At 33.8% G+C, this 7,305-nt stretch overlaps 1 pseudogene; it reads left to right on the top strand.

The window, feature by feature from the left end:
• Positions 1-524: 524 nt before the first annotated feature.
• Positions 525-3,764, top strand: LOC104877339 (receptor-like serine/threonine-protein kinase SD1-8; annotated as a pseudogene).
• Positions 3,765-7,305: the final 3,541 nt, after the last annotated feature.

Raw genomic sequence — 7,305 nt, 5'->3', positions numbered from 1 at the left:
TGACTTGGCATCGAGTAGGCTAGTGCCAGTCTTATCTTCCCATGGGAGACGCCAAATGCATCAAATAACGGAGAACAATTTGAGCAATTGGCCATTGCCAAACATCGCTTTAAGTAATGTCATCTTCCACCCTTCAAGTATCTTAAATCGATTCAGTTTTAGGTAGATATCGTTGTCATTTTTAAGCCTTACTTCATATCATTAAGCTCCGTCACGAAGTCACCACTCGCCAGTTCAATCCATGCGTCAAAATTGAAGTTGAACCGTTGGGTAGGCTCGTGACAGCCTTATCTTCCCGTGGGAGACGACAAATGCACCAAATATCGGAGAACTTTCAACAATTTGAGCAATAGAACCCACACAACTACAAGCAATATGAATCAGTGGGTCCTTTCCTTGACTTCACATCCCCTAGGCTCGTGCCAGTTTTATCTTCCCGTGGGAGACAGCAAATGCACCAAATATCGGAGAACTTTGAACGATTTGAGCAATTGGCCATCGCCAACCACCTCTTTTAAGTAATGACTTCTTCTGCCCTTCAAATCTCTTCAATCGATTCAGTTTTAGGTAGATATCATTGTCACTTCTGATTCTTTGAACCTTATTATCATTAAGCTCCGTCACGTAGTCGCCACGCGACAGACACCATGCTTCCCCACATGAAGCTAGGACTTGACCGGAGAACTAGGTTGAATCGGTTCATAACATCTTGGAAGTCACCGGAAGACCCGGGAACCGGTGAATACTCGTTTAAGTTGGATGTGAGTGGATCTTCTCAACTGTTCTTGTCTATGGGTTCTGAGTGGATTTGGCGAACGGGCCCCTGGAACGGTCTTGGATTCGTGGGTGTGCCGGAGATGTTAACTACCTTCATATTCGATATCCGGTTTTGGAACACTGTGGATGAGGTCTCGATGGAATTCACCCTCGTGAATTCTTCTTCTTTCTCAAGCATTAAGTTGGGCAGTGATGGACTCTACCAGCGCTACACGTTGGACGAACGAAACCACCAATTGGTAGCGATCTGGTCAGCGGCGAGGGACCCCTGCGACAACTACGGCCGGTGTGGGCCCAACAGCAACTGCGACGTCTATACAGGAGCTGGCTTTGAGTGTACATGCCTTGCGGGATTCGAGCCCAAGTCGCTACGTGACTGGTCCTTGAGAGACGGGTCGGGTGGGTGTGAGAGGAGCCAAGGCGCGAATACTCGTAGGAGTGAAGCCACCAGATGCATCGACGGCACGTGTCAACGATAGTTTAAACTTGGAAGGCTGTGAAAAGGAGTGCTTGAATGACTGTAACTGCCGTGCATACGCTACCGCTAATGTGAGCGCAGGAGGAAGTGGGTGCTTGTCTTGGTACGGGGATTTAATGGACATAAGAACCTTAGCCCAAGGGGGCCAAGATTTATTTGTTCGCGTGGATGCTATTATTTTAGGTATGCGTTCCTACTTACTCACAAAATTAATTATCCAAGCTTATCTTGAAATTATTCAAAGAAATTAAATACAATGACTTATTTCTTTCCATATTCTAACTCCAAATTGATATCCTACATCAAATAGGAAAAAAAAAAGTTTATAATTTTATATTGTAAGCCAATACAAGGATAGATTAGGACAAATGGATCAAATAATTCATTTTTATTAAATGAATAATAAACTTTGTGATATTAATTATAACACCACTCACATATTTAATCAACTAAATGTACTTGCAAAATGAATTTGATAACTAATGTACTTATAAAGGAAGAAAGATAACATACGTAATATGCTATGACAACAATATAATATAATTATATATAATAAAAGAAATTAATTTTAGTATACATTATTTTAATATCATGTTTATAACTATTATAAAAGATGACTTATTTTTGTTTTATACTTGACTTTATTTATTTTTTGTTCCGACTTCATGATTAAATATGATTATTTATTTTTTGTTCCGACTTCATGATTAAATATGAAAAAAGTAAAGACAAAATTAACCTAATGTTACGTAAAATATCAAATACTATTATATATATTTAATACATTTTTAAAAAGTATTCAAATTGTGAATTTTAAAATTACGAATATATTGATGTAAAAAATATATAAAATGTTTAGATTGGATTCGACTTGAGGTTGTATTAGTGAACCATCAATGAAACCTAACTTTGTGTTTTTCTAAATTTGAGGCTCATCTATTGATGTTGCCACCCTAGCACTTTCCTTTATTAAGTCTTATTATCATGTTATATGGTTTTCATCACCCTTACATCGAACAAAGGTTTTAAGACTTCTAAGATTAATGATGATTTTCTACATATTTTTTTTCTCCTTTCTATAGTAGAAAATGAAAGAAAAAAAACTTTCTTTCATAAGAAAAGGATGATAGTGGTTCTCGCAGTCGGGGTTGTTTTCTTCATGATTTCTATGATCTCTGCATCTTGGTTGATAATGAAGAAAAGAAAAGGTATTGAAAAGTTTGTGGTAATGAAGTAATGAAAAATTTCATCTATTTTACCTTCCTTTTTTAGGATTACAATAAAATATAGTATAATGAACCCAAAAACTCTTAAGTACTAGAAAATATAACAATTAAGTATTGATAATTTTTTGGTGATCCTGAAATCATGCGGGCAAAGGAAGACATTGTAAAATGTCATTTAATATGAGCTCAAAAGCTATAAGGCTCAGTCACTATTCAAAAGCAAAGGAGCTAGATGAAAGTGGAGCAAATTCTAAATTACAATTCTTTGATCTAAGCATTGTAATTGCAGCAACAAATAATTTCTCTTTTACTAACAAACTTGGACGAGGTGGTTTTGGCTCAGTTTATAAGGTAGTCATCATCAATGATAATTTACATGCATGTTTCATGATAGTCATTATATTAATTAAGTTGACTTTTTCACTATATTTAAACAATGAATTAGTTAAATCTATATATATATATATATATATATATTTTGATGATTGTTAGGGCCTACTATCCAATGGACAAGAAATAGCTGTGAAAAGATTATCAAAGGATTCAGGACAAGGAGTAGAAGAATTTAAGAATGAAGTCACTCTAATTGCAAAACTCCAACACAAGAATCTTGTAAAGCTTCTAGGTTGTTGTATTGAAAAAGAAGAGAAAATGCTAATCTATGAGTACTTGCCGAACAAAAGTTTGGACTCTTTCATTTTTGGTATCAATGTCTTATCTTATACCATTTTGTTGATCTCTTTTACCTCTAGTTCTTGCATAATCACTTGGAGAAGCTATTTTAACTATTCATTCATTAGTAATTGATGTTTCGTATATTTTGTATAGATGAAACAAAAAAATCAATGTTGGCATGGAATAAGCGCTTTGAAATCATTATTGGAATTGCTTAAGGGACCTTATATCTTCATCAAGACTCAAGATTAAGAATCATACATAGAGACCTAAAAGCAAGCAATATTCTATTAGACATTGATATGATCCCAAAATTTTCAGATTTTGGTATGGCTAGATTATTTGGCAAGAATCAAATTGAAGGAAGCACAAATCGGGTTGTTGGAACATAGTGAGTATTATATATAAGGTAGTAATAAGGAACACATGATTAAATCTTAATAATTTTTCTCATTTGTTGATACAGTGGTTATATGTCACCTGAGTATGCAATGGAAGGACTATTTTCAATCAAGTCTGATGTATATAGCTTTGGGGTTTTGCTACTAGAGATTATTACTGGGAGAAGAAATACAGCTTATTATTATGATAGTCCTTCTTTCAACTTAGTTGGATATGTGAGTAAATTGAACCTTTGTTGCTCTATTTTTCCTTATTTTATTTACTTATATAAGCTAGCTAATAGTGAAGAAAAAAAATTAGGTTTGGAGCCTATGGAGAGAAGACAAGGCCTTGGATATAGTAGATCCATCACTAGAAAAGTCAAATCATGCAAATGAAGTATTGAGATGCATCCAAATTGGACTCTTATGTGTCCAAGAATCTACAATAGATCGACTTACCATGTTGACAGTTATTTTCATGTTGGGTAACAACTCTACTCTTCCTCCTCCTAATCAACCTACATTTGTTATGAAAACATGTCATAATGGTGCAAACTCATCTAGTGTAGGAGTCAATTCTGTAAATAAGGTAACAATAACTATGGATGCACGCTAAATGCTCAAGCTCTCATATGTAAATTTATTTATCATGACAAGAAATTGTGCACACAATATCATTAAATTTCTTTATTTTTATAAATCACTTTTTATATATGCTTATGTGGATGACAAATAAAATGATTACTTTTTTTTTTTTCCATAAACTGACCCATCAGGTTTTGCAAGGCTTCTAAATACATAAATGTATGCTCAAAGATGGAACAAAGTCGAACGATTGATTAAACATAATCACTCCATTGAAAGCTTAATTGATCTCCTCAGTAGGGTTTTTAGGTGACCAATTCTAATTTGGAAATGGGTATTTGCATTAGTATTCTTATGCTTGATTGAAATATCAATATCAATGGTTTTCACTTAGGAAATTTGTCAAAATTCAATTCAAACTTTTGGAGGAAAACAAACATAGTACTTATTGGGTGTTTGTATAAATTAAAACACAAATGCAATGATGGTATTTTGAGCTAATCATTTGCAAAATTTTCAAGATTACCCTTAAGCCATTTTTAACTCTTATTCGTTTTTCAAACTTTCCCTCATGTTTTAAAATGAACTTCTTTACAAATGGAAAATCTCAGACATAATAGATGATATCAAAATAGAGAAGTTTGAACATAAGTCAATAATTTCTCTATTGTGTTATTACTACGAATATATGTTGCATGAGTATATTATCTGGATTCATATCCAACATATAGAGATTGAAAGAAACCGAACTCTGTTATTATGTTGCACAACTAATTTTCCTAAAAGCTTAAACTTATAGGATTTGAAGTCAATATGTGTTTTATGCCCGTTAACACTCAAGACATATTTCAATAAAAAATTTCATAAACTTCTCAAACATTTATACTACATACAACCTAGGGCACCAAAGAACATGAGTAAAAGGACTATATGCTAGAAGTCATTATTTCTAATATTTAGTGGATTTAATATTTATATTATTAAAAATTAATATTTATGTGAATAAAAAATATCTCAACATAAAATTACAAAATTTAATTATTTCTAAAGAAATGTATTAAATTTAGAATTTTTAAAATTTAGTTTTTATTATCCGATTTACTATTAAATGCTTATTGTTTTGGTATTCTTTATTTTTTCAATGGTCTTTTTCCACGAATTACTTCATATATCTATAGTTTTGTCGATCTTTGACACATGGATTATCTTGGAAAATGTTCTTAATAACAAAGAAATATTCCTTCTCGTGATGAGTATGAACTCGAATTCTCATTTTTTAGCGAATAAAGCTCCCCAATTTGGTGAGGAAATGGGATAGTTACTCATTTTTTTGGTTACTCGCATTATTTACTCAAAGTATTTATCCAAATATCCGATACACTTACGAAACCACACTTTTCCATTTCCAAAACGTAACATACGTGACGATAGGCTTGCACAATTGAAAAGCAATATTGACATTTAACATTGAAGGATTTAATTGTGGTCTTATGTTTTTTGGAGGTCCTAAAAACAGGTGAAAACATAAAATAACATTAACTTGACCAACTCAACATGTGATTACGTAGTATACGTCGATGTGGTCAATAAAATTTCTTTCCCTTGACTTGGCATCGAGTACGCTAGTGCCAGCCTTATCTTCCCATGGGAACTTGAACAATTTGAGCAATTGGCCATTGCCAACCACCTTTTTAAGTAATGTCTTCTTCCACCCTTCAAATATCTTAAATCGATTCAGTTTTATGTAGATATCATTTTCACTTTTGAACCTTATTTATTATCATTAAGCTCCGTAACGTAGCCGCCACTCGCAAGTTGCATCAAAATTGAAGGTTAACCGTTGGGTAGGTGCAATTTTGAACTGATCAATGCTATGATACGTTTAATACAACTTCAACTTTGTCCCATTCATAAATGTGGTGTGGAGATAGTACAAATGCAACTCTGTCTAAAGCTTTTGTCATTTGCTCCACTCGTTCCTTCATGGTATGCCTTGTTGGTTTGTGTTGTATAATTGCTCTGTCTCTTCCACCAGCGCTCATCATCGGTAACACGGAAGTCAGTAGATGGATGTTTAGTACATGAGCATCTTCATTGCAAATAATTTTACAAATTTTCAGTACATTCTTCATCGGATTTCCACTTTCTCTAAAATATTGTAAATGGTCGAACATGGGTATAAGGTATGGCTTCAGATCCAAAACATTTAAAAGTTCAAAGTTAAGAACTGATGATGTGAAATCAAGAGGGAAAATATCATTGGGAAATGGAAAAAGATTTGAGAGATGATAATAACGAAGACTTCAAAGAGTGAAAATCTAGCTTTTACTCTTGATTAGGATAGTTGGACCATCCAACCATCGACACTAGATGGAGTTAGGTTGAGAAAGGGAAAGCCGTCATATTCAAAATTTTAAGATGGAAAATGGTTTGGTTTAAAGACCTTAGGGCATCCCTAATTTGGTTGGTTTTTTAGTACTGACTAATGAGAAGATTTGTTTTTTTGTTTTCCATTGAATTTTTTTTCTTTAATCTCATTAACAAATGAATGGCCATACATGTTAGAAGAACAATTAAAATACACTATTACTTCGATGCAACGCACAAGGGAAGGAAGACAACAAAAAGTGTTATAATTTGAACCCTGTTGCTACATGCCTCCAAAAATTTTTCCCCAAGAACAAAGAAGTATCGTGTAAGTAGAATAAATTCTAATGAAAAATAGTTGGATAATATCTAATTCTTGTGAGACTGATTTTCCCTCACAATGCAAAGTAGAGGCAAGAACACAAATAACAAATGAAGAATATTGATTGAAAATACGGAGAGCATTCCACTAGGCTCGTAACAGCCTTATCTTCCCGTGGGAGACGGCAAATGCACCAAATATCGGAGAACTTTGAACAATTTGAGCAATAGAACCCACACAACTACAAGCAATATGAATCAGTGGGTCCTTTCCTTGACTTTACATCCACTAGGCTCGTGCCAGCTTTATCTTCCCGTGGGAGACAGCAAAGGCACCAAACATCGGAGAACTTTGAACGATTTGAGCAATTGGCCATCGCCAACCACCTCTTTTAAGTAATGACTTCTTCTACCCTTCAAATCTCTTCAATCGATTCAGTTTTAGGTAGATATCATTGTCACTTCTGATTCTTTGAACCTTACTTATTATCAT

This window comes from Vitis vinifera, chromosome 10 (assembly GCF_030704535.1).
Source record: "Vitis vinifera cultivar Pinot Noir 40024 chromosome 10, ASM3070453v1".
In the NCBI taxonomy this organism is placed as follows: Eukaryota; Viridiplantae; Streptophyta; class Magnoliopsida; order Vitales; family Vitaceae; genus Vitis; species Vitis vinifera.
The sequence above is the reverse complement of the archived record's forward strand: the minus strand, read 5'-3'. Positions and strand labels throughout refer to the sequence as shown.